Source organism: Mustela nivalis (assembly GCF_964662115.1).
Source record: "Mustela nivalis genome assembly, chromosome: 5".
Taxonomy (NCBI): domain Eukaryota; kingdom Metazoa; phylum Chordata; class Mammalia; order Carnivora; family Mustelidae; genus Mustela; species Mustela nivalis.
In genome coordinates this window covers 14,845,895-14,861,148 of record NC_139024.1, presented here as the reverse complement: position 1 = coordinate 14,861,148, position 15,254 = coordinate 14,845,895, and the positions used below count along the sequence as shown (strand labels likewise).

General features: G+C 38.4%; 1 protein-coding gene across 15 annotated transcripts in view; it reads left to right on the top strand.

Annotated features, from left to right (window-relative positions):
• ESR1 (estrogen receptor 1) overlaps positions 1–15,254 on the top strand; it is a 413,977-nt gene that overhangs the window by 65,307 nt on the left and 333,416 nt on the right. Inside the window, exon 1 of one of the 15 annotated variants that reach the window (XM_082730086.1) lies at positions 4,069–4,448. The exons of the other annotated variants lie outside the window; for them this stretch is intronic. The gene's annotated coding sequence lies outside the window, so the exon portion shown is untranslated. Of the gene's footprint in view, positions 1–4,068; positions 4,449–15,254 lie in introns of those variants that run through there. 15 annotated transcript variants of the gene reach the window in all.

The window sequence follows — 15,254 nt, the reverse complement described above, 5'->3', positions numbered from 1 at the left end:
CCATCCCCAGCTCCCTGCTCAGTGCAGACCTTGCTTCTCTGCCCTCCCTCTCCCGCTCGCTCGCTCACTCTCTCTCAAATAAATAAGTGAAGTCTTTTAAAAAATGACATTCGTCTAGTGTTTTAAAATATATTTGAAATCAAAAACACTTTGAGTATATTTCAATATGCTATTTATGTACAAAGATACGTAAATTTGAACATATATTAAAATATAGAAGTTTAAAATACATCACAAATATATATAAATTAATATGTTAGAATGTTTAACGTGTTTAAACATTCTGTATTTTTTTTTTTTAAGATTTTCTAGAGAGAGATCACAAGTAGGCAGAGGGGAAGACAGAGAGAGAAGGAGGAAGCAGGCTGAGCAGAGAGCCCAATGCGGGGCTCGATCCCAGAACCCTGAGATCATGACCTGAGCTGAAGGCAGAGGCTTTAACCCACTGAGCCACCCAGGCGCCCCTGTCTCTGTATTTCTAAAAGGAATTTATTTTCTCATGTTTTATATAATGCTTATAAAACATATTGATGTAATTTCTAAATAATATCTTATGTAGTTCCTGGGAAATTCCGGTATTCTTTTGCATCTCCCTTAGTACCCGCCACTTTGAGAACCGCTTGTCACTGTTCCATATGCAGAAACCTCTAGGTATTCTTCTTTCACTCATTCTACACACTCACTCCTTGCTGCAGCCTTCAGTGGCACGATGGAAAGAAATAGGCATCTAGAGCTGTTGCAATAGCCAAAGGCAAAAATTACTAGCCAGTGTAGAAAATAGAAACTAAGTTCTTTCTTTGTATTTGGTTTTGTTTTTTTATGGGAGATGCTCTTGTTGCTTTTTGGTATGTGTATGTGTTTGGGGGTGTATCTTCCTCCCTCCCTGGCCCCTGGGGGTGAGAGTGGCAGTCAGACAGTGGTTAGTGATGAGATGGTATTATCCACTGTGTTGGCGGGGCTAAGAAAAGGGAAATATTCTTCAAGGCTGAGAAATGGACATCCAGGCTTGAGAACAGTTTGTTTTTGGTCATTTTGGCAGAAGAGGGATGAATTAGTTGGGAGAAGGCAGAAGAAATTACCCAGAGCTCAGGTGCTTTTCTAGGACACGTCAACCTTCCTTCATTCATTCACAAATTCAGCTTATGTGAGAATATAAACATGAGGGCTACCAGTTCTGATTCAAGGAGCTCACAGCTGGTGGAGCCTTGGGGAATGGATAGAGAATTTGAAACTTCAAGAGTTAACCATTTCCCTTAGCTTGGAGGAATGAGTGAAGGATTTGGGGAGTAAATGACACCTGAAAGATTTAATGTGAGTCAGACCAGCTAAGGGGGTGGTAAGGACAAAGACAGCCTATGGGTAAAGGGAAAGAGGCTAATCACTGCAGGGAAACAAGGCAGGGGACTATCCCTGGAACAGAAACTGGGAAGCTAGCCTCTCCATTGCTTCGCTGCCAACAGGTCAGATCAGTAGGTAGGATGACCAACTGTCCCAGTTTGCTGAAGGTGACATTTTGAATACTGATGGTTGAAGACCCTATCTTTGAGTGGGTATCTACCTGCTGAATCATGGGTCTATTTTCTGTCTGAATAACAGAAAAATGTGTTGAAGTTGCGATCTGGAAAAGAAGGGAAGGAAAGGTTGATTTCTGTAGCTTGGAAGAGGCCATCCTTGATGAAGGATGTGTTCATACAACGGAGGGTTGTTTCCACAGCTAAAAGACAAAGGGAAAGTTCACTGAGAAGAGTCTGTGCCCTGCGCTGGTGAGAATGAAGGACGATGGGAAATTGTGGGGGATAGAGTCCTTGAAGTATATAGTCTGGAGATCGAATGCTGGAGGTGGGTGGAAGAAATGGAACAAAATATGGAACGGGGGGCAAACTTACTGGAATTCCCTTAAATATGTGTGGTTTCTGTCACTGGTTCATTAGCCACAACAAAGATGGTTATGTAGTTACATTCATCAATATCCAAATTTTCTACCATTTTTAGGTATTTATCAGTAATAATGTGGATCACTGAAGATGGTATTAGATCATTTCCTTTAAAGCTTTTGTACATTTATCCACACGAATACCAGCGTCTGTGCACACTTTTTATGAATCTTGGGGTCAGATAGGACCTAAAAACATTTTACATAGAGCATCTTGTATAATTCCATGGACACTTAACATGTTTACCTTCTCTTAAAACTTTAAATTAATTAGAACAGTGCTGTGCAATGGAAATATAATATGATTCACATATGTCATTTAAGACTTTCTAGTAGCCACATTCAAAACTAAAAAGAAGCCAATGGAATCAATCTTTTTAAAAAATACTTTAGGGGTGCCTGGGTGGTTCAGTTGGTTTAGTGACTGCCTTTGGCTCAGGTCATGATCCTGGAGTCCTGGGATTGAGTCTGCATTGGGCTCCCTGCTTGTCAGAGAGTCTGCTTCTCCCTCTGACCCTCCCCCTTCTCACGTTCTCTCTCTTTCTCTCTTTCTCAAATAAATACATAAAATCTTTAAAAAACATTTTAAAAATATTTCATTTACTTGACAGAGAGAGAGAGAGAGAGCACAAGTGGGTGGAATGGAAGAGGGAGAGGAAGAAGTAGGCTCCCCTGACTGAGCCACCCAAGCACCTGAAATCAACCTTAATATGTTCAAAATACCGTAATTTCAAAACATTATTTTTTTAAAAAAGATTTTATTTATTTGTCAGAGAGAGTGAGCACAGGCAGACAGAGTGGCAGGCAGAGGCAGAGGGAGAAAGATGTGGGACTTGATCCCAAGATGCTGGGATCATGACCTGAGCTGAAGGCAGCCACTTAACCAACTGAGCCACCCAGGCATCCCTCATGCAAAATTATTAATGAGATATATTCTGTTTGTTTCATACTAACTCTTTGAAATTCAGTGTGCATTTTTCCTTTTTAGCATATTTCAATTCCGATGCTAAATATTCCTGGGTACTATTTGATCTGTACGTAGTTCTCTTAAAACACAGTTGAAACGTGGATTTATATACCTAAGTTATTACAAACATACATAAGAGTTTTCCAATGACTGAATAGAATGTCAGTTTTAAAATTTAAACTAATTAAATTATTTGAAAGCAATAAAATAAAATAAACTCCATTCCTCAGTCAGACTAGCCACATGTAAACATGATCCCGGGGTCCTGGAATCGAGCCTTGCATCGGGCTCCTTGCTCAGCAGGAAGCCTGCTTCTCCCCCTCCCACTCCCCCTGCTTGTGTTCCCTCTCTCGCTGCGTCTCTCTCTGTCAAATAAATAAATAAAATCTTTTTAAAAAAGTGGGCACATTTTATTACTCTTCTTTGTCCTGTCATTTTCTATTTTCTAGCTGATCACGAAAATTTAAACCCCAATCAACACTTTTTTCTGTAAGCATCAGTTCCATATGCTCCCTGTAGATGGCAGCACGTTCTTCCTGAAATTGTAAAGGGGAGCAGTTGCTAGGACTTGTCACTCAGATTCTGGCATTTTCATAGAAAGAGTCAATTCTGTGGATCATTCTTTGGTAGAATAGGTTAGAATCTTTTCAGTTCCATTGTCATTCTGTACAGATGGCTCTTGATTAAGAAAACAATCTCTTCTCCTCTAATCTAGAAAATTGCACGTTCCTAAATTTGGGTAAGAGAAAAGAAGCTCTAAGTTGAGAGGAGAAAAAGATGCAATTAAAGATTTTTATCAAAAGGCTTAATTTGCTCATAGCCGCATTTTGGAAATGGTGATTCCAACTGCCATGTCATAAAACTTGACAAAGTCGTGGAGGGGTAGATTTTGTTTTACAGAGTGTGCCAATGTTGCTCTTTCTTTCTTTTTCTTTCTCCCATCCTTCCTTCCTTCCTTCCTTCCTTCCTTCCTTCCTTCCTTCCTTCCTTCCTTCCTTCCTTCCTTTCTTTCTTTCTTTCTTTCTTTCTTTCTTTCTTTCTTTCTTTCTTTCTTTTTCTCCATTCTCCAGTGGGTTTTAGAAAATTTCCTAGAATGCATACAGGGTTTCCCATTAGATAAGCGGAAGTCTTATATACTCGGATGAGATTCATGTTTTCACATTTCAAAACAGCCGTCCCTCCCCCTTCACACTGCGTTTGTGGTAAAGGAACATGAGATCAGGATAAGCTACCAACAGGAGACCTTGGAGAGAATCGAGGTGGTTTCCTGAGGACTGGTGCACATTTTGGTATATAGCACCCAAGAAGCCTTCTTGTAGGAACCTCCAGCAAACTGTGCTGTGTTTTCTATTCTTTTCTTTTCTTTTTTAAAGATTTTATTTATTTGACTGAGAGAGAGAGAGAGAGAGAGCACACAAGCAGGGGGAGCAGCAGGCAGAGGGAGAAGCAGACTCCCCGCTGAGCAGGGAGCCCCGCATGGGGCTGGATCCTGGGACCCCCAGATCATGACCTGAGCCAAAGGCAGACACAACCAACTGAGCCATCCAGGTACCGTATGTGGTGTGTTTTCTTGATTACCTTTGACTGACATTTTAAAATCGCAGGCTCTCTTTCTCCGCAATTACCACTCAGTCTGTTTCCCAAATAGAATGTCAAGGTTCTGTATGATTTCTAATCATGATTTGGATTGTTCTAGTTTTATATCTTATAAATTTATACTGAATTTCATACTGTAATGAGTATAAGCGTAGTATCTCGGCTGTTGACTCAAAAAATTATAGTTTTCTTAATCTTTCATTCTTACCTTAAACTCTAATATAGTCTGTGAAATGGTAGAGGTGAGTGGAAAGCTTGGGGAGAGAAAAAGTTAAATGTGTTTAGTGACAAGTGCTAAGTTTCTTTTGCATGCATTTTGCTTATATTTCCCTGTTTAATCTGAATAGCAATTATTTTTCATAGATAAGGAATCTTAGACAGACTTTGAAAAGTGCCGAACCTATCACTTAACAAATTTAATTAAATGAAAAGTAAAAATATGGTACCATTTATGTAATCTCTTATACCCTACATTTCTGGTTTTCTTTCCTTATCCAGATAATTCTTCTCTCTGCTTCCTTTTTTGTTTTTGTCTTATTTTTCCACACTGTAACACCTGCCCAGAGTCTAGCACTTGGCTTCTGTTTTTTTCTCCTCTTTCTTCAGTCATCACATCCAATCTCATGGTGGCAACTACCTTCCCATGCATATTAATTTTGAAATTAGTGACTTCATTTCTTCTACTGGCTGGAGTAGGATAATTGCTGAATGACTAATATCATAAATCTTGATAACTTATTTCTTTCTCACACACAAATTCTTTTTTTTTTTTAAAGGTTCATTCATTTATTTGACAGAGAGAGAGAGATCACAAGTAGGCAGAGAGGCAGGCAGAGAGAGAGAGGAAGGGAAGCAGGCTCCCTGCTGAGCAGAGAGCCCGATGCGGGGCTCGATCCCAGGACCCTGAGATCATGACTGAGCCGAAGGCAACGGCTTAACCCACTGAGCCACCCAGGCGCCCCTCACACACAAATTCTAATGCAGATCTTCCCCATCTGTTTTCCTGGTGTTTTCCTCTCCACCAAGTGGTGACTCAGGAATCTGCTCTCTCCATCTTAACTTAGCCTATGTCTTGGAGCTCTTCAGTGGTCTGGTGATGTCCATAGATATCTTCTAAGAATAATGTTTCTAAGTGTGAAAAAGGAAAAAAAAAGATGCAGCAACAGATTTGATAACTAAAATTCACAGTTAATTTCAAATTAGTGGTTGGTAAATAGATTTCGATATATATGCCCCAAGTATAATGTAATGTGACATATCTGATTTTTATTACAAAGCCACATTTTGCTAATACTACTGTAATTGTCCACATTCAGAAATAAAGGAAATGCTAAGTAGCAGTTAAAGGTTTATGAAAATATAGAATTATGAAATTTATGAAAATATAGATTTTTTACCTGATAAAATCCAATTTTATGGGATTTCCTATATGGTATAAATCTAGGGTTCTAGGTACTCCCCAATTACCTGGAGCCCTTTACTAGATCTCATGCGTGCAATTGACTGACAAGCAAAGGCCTTATAGAATAATGGGAGCCAATGCAGAAAAAGGCATATGCTAATTACGATCATAGCTTATGGGCTAGAATTGGTTGTATTGGTCCTCCAAGAAAGAGAGCCAGGAACTGTGTTTCATTTGCATGACCAGGTAAAAGGTAAGGTGTAGGGAGAACGGAATAATAATTGTTTCAAGCAAGAATCATCGATGGATGCTGAAAGTAGTAAAGAGGGGTGCATCTGCATGGCACAGTTGGTTGGGCATCCAACTCTTGGTTTCAGTGCAGGTCTGATCTCAAGGTCCTGGGATCGTTCCCCACAGAGGGCTCCACGCTCATTGTACAGTTTGCGTGGGACTCTTTCCTCTCTCTGTCCCTTCCCCCATGCCCTCTCTCTCTCTAAAATAAGTGGATAAATTTTAAAAAATAGTAAAGAAAGACAATGAGAAACAGGATGCTTTTATAGTTCCAGGTAATTCCACACAACATACTTGCTAATACTCGGGAAGTGAAAACAGTAACTTCATAGAGTGGAAAAGATCTAGCAGGCACCACCTTCTTCAAGTGATCAAAGGTGATGTCACCAACAATGAGGCAAATTAACATTGAGCCTCCTGCTAGGACGCACAAAGGAGGGACAGCATCATTTGTGTGGTGTTCCTGCCAGAAATGCTTAGCTCTAATCAGAAGGAACCATCAGAGAAGCCCTAATTGAGGGACATTCTATAGAACAGCTGGCTACAGCTCTTCAAAATTGTTGAGATCATGAACTGTTCAGATTAAAAGAGGCTAAAAACACATGATGACTAATACAAGTGCCATCCTGGACTTGAACAGCGGATCAGAAAATGAGCATAAGGAAGACAATCGGCAAAATCTGAATAACACCTACAAGTTAGATAACGGTATTGTGTCTATGTGAATTTATGGACTTTGATAGAGTAACGTGGCTAAGTGAATTAAAATGTGTGTGTGTGTGTTTTTTTTTGGCATATGCATACTGATGTTAGCAACTTACTCTCAAATGTTTCTGGATAAAGGACGACATAGATGATAGAATGATAGTAGGTAGGTCACAGAGTGATAAAATATTAATGTTTAGAGAATTTAGGTAAAACATAGATGGGAATTTTTTTTTTGCAACATTTCCCTTAAAATCTGAAATTATTTTAACATTAAAATATTGCTAAGCCTCTTATAAAACTAACGAGGTTGGGACCCCTGGGTGGCTTAGTTGGTTAAGTGTGTGCCTTCAGCTCATGTCATGATCCCAGGGTCCTGGGATCGAGTCCAGCATCGGGAAGTAAACTTCCTGCTGAGCAGGGAGCATTCTTCTCCTTCTGCCAGCCTATTGCTCTCTCTTGCCCTTGTCCACTCTCTCTGACAAAGAAATTTATATAAATACAATCTTTAAAAACAAAAAATAAAACCAAAGAGGATGGTCTAAACTTTCATTATGCCTTGTGCTTTTTTCTTTATCAAAGAACCTGAGGGCTTGGTGACTGGTATTCTGTTGAACACCAGAATCTAAGTCTAGGAGTTTTGAGGCCGTCTGGAAAGAACATAATTCTCCATATTTTGATTTTATTTTCCTGATAAGAGTAAGTTGATGTGCTTAAATGTATGGATACTGCCTAGTAACTGGCATACAAATCCTTCAGATACTGGACCATTTTCTTATTTTGTTATTAGCTTACATGTTTGGGTAGATTTGAAGGTCAGATTGTCAGTGGTTCTGCCAAGACTTCATTGGGAAATCTGGAGTTGGAAGTTTACTTCCCCCAGGCATCTCTCTAAGCACAGAAGAAAAGATCTGATCAAACTCATTTATTAACGAAAGCTTATAATATTGAGTGGTAGCTTCTGGGAATCTAAGAAAATATTTACTTTCATCTCTTACCAAGAAACAACCATTATAGTCATTTTACACTCTTTAAAAGTGCTGATTTACTTTTGTTTGGATCCTTGATATCCCGGGTCGTGAGTTTGAGTGCATATGGGCATCTACTGCGGCCATGCCAGATTATGGTGACAGGGACGTTCAAGTGGAGTTCGAGATTTCTCTGCGTTTTAATTATCACTTTGATCACATTTAAGTAACCTGTTGGGAGCATTCTGATAGCCATAGTTTGGAGAAGATTCACTTATAACTGATGTCTTTTAATGTTAGATTTGTTGGAAGCAGTCTGACTGTCATTTGCCTTAGAAACCAGGGACTGGGGGCACCTGGGTGGCTCAGTTGGTTAGGCAACTGCCTTCAGCTCAGGTCATGATTCTGGAGTCCTGGGATCAAGTCCCACCTCGAGCTCCCTCCTCAGCAGGGAGTCTGCTTCTCCCACTGATCTCTATCAAATAAATAAATAAAATCTTAAAAAAAAAAAGAAAAAAACTAGGGACCGTATGCTGATAGGAAAGGAGACATTCCACACTCAGAGGCCCTGATATGTCAAAAAATAAAATGAATTTTCTTTGCTCTATAGCAAATAAAATCCAGTTGAATTTACCCCAGTCTTATGAAGATTAGATCTTTATATAAATAATTTATCTGTTCCAAACATGTTTCAAAATAAATATCGGTGAGAGGTTTGGGCTCATCTCACAGCAACAATGTTGCAGAATGTTTTAGTATACCTTTTCTCAGGTGTTTCTAGAGGAATTATAATTATAACTATAAATTATAAAGATGTAAGTTTCTATTGATGAAAATTATTGAACTATGTAGCCCTACTGGAGTCTGTTTGCTGAGAGCTAAAATATGATCAACTAATTACTGGCAACTTTACAAAGTTTCCAAAGAATGGTTTGACTCCCAGATTATTTAAAATCTATTTGTGAAAAAAACTAAAAAAAGAAATAAAATCTATTTGGAATTGTATACCTCATATAAATAAGTTTAACTGTAAACAGCACTAAAGAAAAAGAAATTGTAAACTTGCAAAATTCCACCATCTTAATCACTATTTATTTATTTATTTAAAGGTTTTATTTATTTATTTGACAGAGATCACAAGTAGGTAGAGAGGCAGGCAGAGAGAGAGGGGGATGTAGGCTCCCTGCTGAGCAGAGAGCCCGATGAGGGGCTGGATCCCAGGACCCTGGGATCATGACCCGAGCCAAAGCAGAGCCACCCAGAGCCACCCAGATGTCCCAGTCATGATTTATGTGTGTGTGTGTGTGTGTGTGTGTGTCTGTCTGTGTGTATGTGGATTCCACTTGTCTGTTTATATGGATTTATTCTTTGTAGTTTTGAATAGAAGATATATGATTTGTGTTATGCTTTTTAAACTTATAAATCCTTTTCAGTGTTCCTACATAGTGATAATAACTCCTCATACTATATATGTAATATTCTCTTATTAAATTTTGTGCCAGAATTTATTCAACTAGTCCATTATTTTTAGGATATGAAATTTTCCCCTCCAATAAAAGATGATAACCATCCTTCTCAGGAGCATCTACATAGTTTTCTCTTCTACTGAACTCTTTTCTAAGGGTAAAGTTCCAGGAGCAAGATTGCTATATCTAAGAATATGCACAGATTAGCTAGCTAGCGACTGTGTGTGTGTATGTGTATACTCTTACTGTGTATTATTTCCAAAATGCCTTTACTAGTTTGCAGTGGTATACACATACCATATAAACGAACACATACCACTTTCTACCAACAGTTTACCAAATTTGGGAATTAGACCAGTTTTTGCCCAACCTCATTACGGAAGGCCACGGAAGGTAGTAGAGGGTAGTTCCAGGATCTGGTCCTCGTTCTTAGGGTTTCTATGATCTTAGGCAGGTTGTTTACTTCTGTGATTTGTTTCCTTTTCTAACATGTGATTAATGGTAATTACTTCACAGAGTTTTTGTGAAGATCAAATGAAATAGTTGATTAAGCACCTAAACAGGAAAATATTTGTTGAATAAGGAAAAAGTGAAAAAGTATCATTCTTTTAATATTTACCTTCTATACTACTCTTGCAGGAATAGGTCTTTCAGTAGAAACGAAAATCAAGATCAAGTTTATCTTTCAATGGGAAATCCTTCTCTCAGTAACGTTAAAGACTGATTAGTACTTTGAACATTCTCCCCAAAGCCTGTATCAGCTCTCTTTTCAACAAACTATCTTTTATAAGGGAATTATCAGCATGCATTTTAGCAGAAAACTCAAACCGGTTGAGATAATTAGAAAATTTATCTCACATTGCAGAGACTCCAGATGTAGGGTGGAATCCACAGTTGGTTGGTTTGGTGGCTTAACAGTCTTATCAAAGACTCGGGTTCTTTCCAGCTTTCTGCTTCATGTATCTGCTTCACCCTGAGGCTGCATCACCAAACTGTCAAAAAAATTGGTGCCACCAGTCTCTAGAATAATAGGTTTTCGTGTTCACATCAGTAAAGGGACAGAGAAAAGCTTCTCCAAAGCGTGGGATGTTGATTGTTCCTTTCAGTTTTATTAGTTCAATTTAAGTGTTTTATTTATCCTTGGACCAGTGGATTGGCTTGAATTAATCAGGATCTCCCTCTAAGCTGAAGGTAGTTTTGTGGGGGAATATAGCATGTTTTAAATTGGGATTCCATTAAACTAAAGGAAGTGGATTTGGCATTGGCACCAGTAGTGTCCACTGTAAAGAACACTTGGGTTTTGGACACATTGTCACTGCTTATGATATTACATGGAGTTTATCAACTTGAAGAAATTGTTCAGGAAACTTGAAGTTGTCTTCAAACCCCACTGATTTTCACTTGCATGCATAGCTAAAAATAATCCTGATTCAAACTATTACATTGATTTACAACTATTACTGATCCTTTGGAGTTTGTATCACAACAGCCCAATAAAATGAAGAGATAATGAAGTTGTGCGTGTATTCAGCAATCATTTATTGAGTTCTTATTACATGCTATGCTTGGTGTTAACTGCTGGTAATGCAGTGTCCTTGATACTGCAAAGCTCATAATCAAGTAGACCAACTGATTTCTGTTTTCAGTGGCATCAAGTAGGATTGTATTTACTTCTTAAATTTATCTTATAGTACCTTGGTATAAATACCGTGTAAAGAGCACATTCCATCTTTTTATGGAAAATGGAAGAGAAGAATATTTCCTTCATACTGATGTAATTTATTGTTTCTCAACTAGAAGTTTGTTTGTTTGGGGGCAAAATGGTGGTTTATTAAAGCACAGGGACAGGATCCAGTGGGCAGAAAGAGCTGCTGCGCCAGGGTCTTGAAGTGTGTGATTATATACTCTAGGGAGTTTGGGAGAGTAAGGAAAGGGAGATTTCCAAAGAACTTTCATATGCTAAAGAGGACCCACTTACAAGATACCTATGAGATACCAGAGGTCTTGCCATTGTCAAGTTAAGATTGTTTTCCCCTCTAGCAAGTTATTAACATTAAGACAGTTGGGAGATTCCAGGAAGAACATCACGCATGTCCCACCCAAGAATGGGGGGAAGGGGAAGATTGCAGGGTGTCAGCCTATGTTTTGTCTTTAGCTAGACTTTTGCTCCCCCATCATTTCCCCCTTGAACAATTTTGACCCTTAAATCTTTAAGGTTGTTGAAGATGGAAGGTCTCATCTTCTGTAACTTCTTCTGGCTGAATAGGGGTATAGGGTTGTCCCTACCTATGGGTCAGTATTAGTCAGTTGGGGAATATGTAAGGGAGTTACAAAAGGCGAGGCAGCTGAATCCAACGCAGTAAACATGTATGAACCTCCTTGAGTAGAAAGGATCATCTGTTGATGAGAAGTCATTGGAGGGATCAAGTCTTGGCACCAACCAGAGAGACACTGGAAATGGCAACAAAATAAGGTTAATATTGTAATGAGAAAGAGAAGTTTGCATTATAGACTTTTGATAGTTGACCTTTGGTAATTTTCCTCCAGTCCAGGAGTTTTAACCAATCAGTAAAGAAATCATTTACAGTGCCAATTTCAGTATTCATGTCAGTTAGAACCCAGAAATATTTTTGTGTTAATCTGGAATGTATATGCAGCATTCTGTTTTTATGATTGCACTGTTAAAACATCTATCATCTAGAAGTTTTGCTCAGAGCTGGTTGAATTTTGGTTCATTGCTATCAGAAGGGACAGCTCAATAAATCACCCGGACTTAAACTCTTAGGGATGGGCTTTCTTCAACATTTAAATGGGACAAACTCAAATAACCTGAGCCAACAGGTTGATTGATTTAGCTGCACTTATCCTAATAATAGTCCCATCAGTAATAGTTCTTAACAAACACTGTGGCATAGATACCATCTTTATTTCTCCTAGGTATTATCATAATGGCAGTTGAAATTATGAGTAATGGAATGGACAGGGGGAATTTAGGATCTGTCACTGACAGGCTTGGTGATTGAATGGACAATGAATTTCTGTATTTTGAAAGTGATTGAACGTGGGGAAATGTAGTGACATAGAGAACGTTGAAAAGAAAAAAGATTGGGATAGGCAGAGTAGCCTATATGTTCAGTTGGGACACACCAAGCTTGAGGTTTATTTTAGCTCAGGCTGCCATTAACAAAAGACCATAGACTGGGAGATGTAAACAGTAGACATTTATTTCTCATTGTTCCTGAGGCTGGGAGTCCACCAGCAAGATTCTGGTGGCTTTGGTTCTTGGTGAGGCCCTCTTTTTGGCTTGCAGACAGCGATTTTCTCCTTTTGTCCTCCTATGACCTCTTTTTGGGTGCTCCCAGAGAAAGTCCCTTTCTCTTATAAGGACACCAATCCCATCATGAGGACACTACCCTTACGACTTCATCTAACCCTAATTTACCTCCCAAAGGTGCTAACTCCAAATACCATCACACTGGGGGGTAGAACTTCAACATATACATTTTGGGGGAACAAAACATTCAATCCAGAATAATATTTCTATAAAATGCCCAGGTGAAGGTGTGAAATAAGAAGTTGGCTGTTTATTTTTTCACTCCTATCGGTCAATAAGCTTCAGAGAAAATGAGATTTTTAAGACCCCATTGAACAACTGGAAGGGAAGATCTTAATAAAATGTGATCACCTGATATTATAAGAGCTGTGAAGAAAAGCACCGAAGGGAAGCGAGCAAACTCAGGTTATATCAGCCTGGATGCAATAATAGGGTGTGGCGACCTGAGAATGGTAGTTAAGCTAAGGAAGGAATTCTTTGTCTTAATAACCAGTTCAGGTCGTTTGTGAGTCTAAATTATGTGGTGACATTCTAGTGGCTCCAGATCAAGTCACTTCAGCATTATGCATGCTTAATATTTCATTTATAAGAAAATATTATATAAGACTTGCTATACTTTTCTAAGAGCTAAAGTGAAAAATGTTAATGCAATTAAAATGGAAAAACTATTTTGCTTGGAAGAGATTTCGTTATAAATATTTATTAAATTAGGGTAAGAAACTCTAGAAATATTTATTATGCAGGATTATTTATTATGCAGGATTAAAAATGTAGTCATCACTAACAAAGCCAGGCTTTATTTTGACTGTTTTCTAAAGATTTTTAAAAAAATTTATTTATTTGGGAAAGAAAATGAGAGAGAGCATGGGAGTGGGGGAGAGGGGCAGAAGAAGGAGAAACAGGCTCCCTGTTGAGTAGGAAGCCTGACTCAGCTTCATCCCCGGACCTTGGGATCATGACCTGAACTGAAGGCAGACACTTAATGACTGAGTCACCCAGGTGTCCCATAATTTTGACTTTTACAACACTCCAGTTATTAAATATAATGGATATGTAACTGTAACTAATATATAATTTAACTGTAATATTTAATTGGATATAACATAATTAAATATAATTGATAAAAATAACTGGACAAGGTTAAAATTTAAACTATCTAGGGTAGGGAGCCTGCTTCTCCCTCTCCCTCTGCCACTCCCCCACTTCTTCTTTCTGGTGCTCTCTCTCTGCCAAATAAATAAATAAAATCTTTATTTAAAAAACTACCTGATTAACAAATAATAATAATAAAAATTAAAAAATTAAAAAATTAAAAAAACCACCTGATGAAGAATTCTAAAACTGCTGCTTTTCAAGAGGTGATGGTGATATGGTTAGGTCTGTATATATACAAAGGTAAGAAGAATTAAGGCAGTACTAGAATTCTAGACCAAAGTGTTTTTGGTATAATTGATTAGTTAATTATATAATTTTGTTATAAATCTGATTGAGTCTGTTGTTTTTTTTTTTTTAAAGATTCTATTTATTTATTTGGTTGGCAGAGATCACAAGCAGGCAGAGAGGCAGGCAGAGAGAGAGGGAAGCAGGATCTCCGCTGAGCAGAGAGCCCGATGCGGGGCTCGATCCCAAGACCCTGGGATCACGACCTGAGCCGAAAGCAGAGGCCTTAACCCACTGAGCCACCCAGGCGCCCCAAGGTCTATTTTCTTTTTTTAATAAAGAGCCTGTCATAATGGGAAGAAAAAAGAAAGTTAGAGAGATGAAGACTCTAGAACTCTCTCTGTACCTCAAATTAGATCTGGAGATGATTAGTTTGACTATTTCAGTTGGTTTTGGGCCAAAAAAGAAAAAAAAAAAAAGTAACTGTTCAGAACAGAGGGAAAAAAGTTTGAAGGGGGGAAAAAAAAGTAGAAATACAAAGACAGCTCCTAAATGGATAAGATATGCCAGATATGCACCAGCAGCATGGATTATACTAGAATTTTCTACAGAAGTATTGTAAATCACTGAGAAATCGTGTACAACTTATTTGCTTAAAATTTCCAGTTAATGTGCTTCGGCAGCGTTTTGCAGATAACAGTTCTCACTCCACTTATTACGGAGGCAGAGCTCTTTCTCTTTGTCCTGTTCTCCATCTTATGATACACTTTGTATTGCTCAAGAGCTATAGAATTGTGTCCATGCCTATTGTTGTCTGCCTGATGGGAATTCGTGTAATTGAAAGCGTTTATCCTCTCTTAGTCGAAAAATTGGGCACTTGGGGAAGTAATGAAATTCCCCACCTTTGTCCATGGCACTGGAAATACTGTTCACTCAGCTTTGCTCTAAAGTTTCCACTTTCCCCAGTATAACCTGTTGAAAATTCAGTCCCGCACAAGGGAAAAAGCTGGACTTTGTCGTGGTAGGCTAGCCATCCGTGTTCACATAGTTGCACCTTTGGTCACTATTTCACCGTTGATCAAAAAATAAAATTGTATTCTTTCAAGAAACATGAAATGACATAAAGAGAGTTCATAATACATTGTGGAGTGAAAAAAAAAATCCAAGTTACAGTGCAAATGCCAAATAAGCTCTATTTTTCAAATAAGCAAC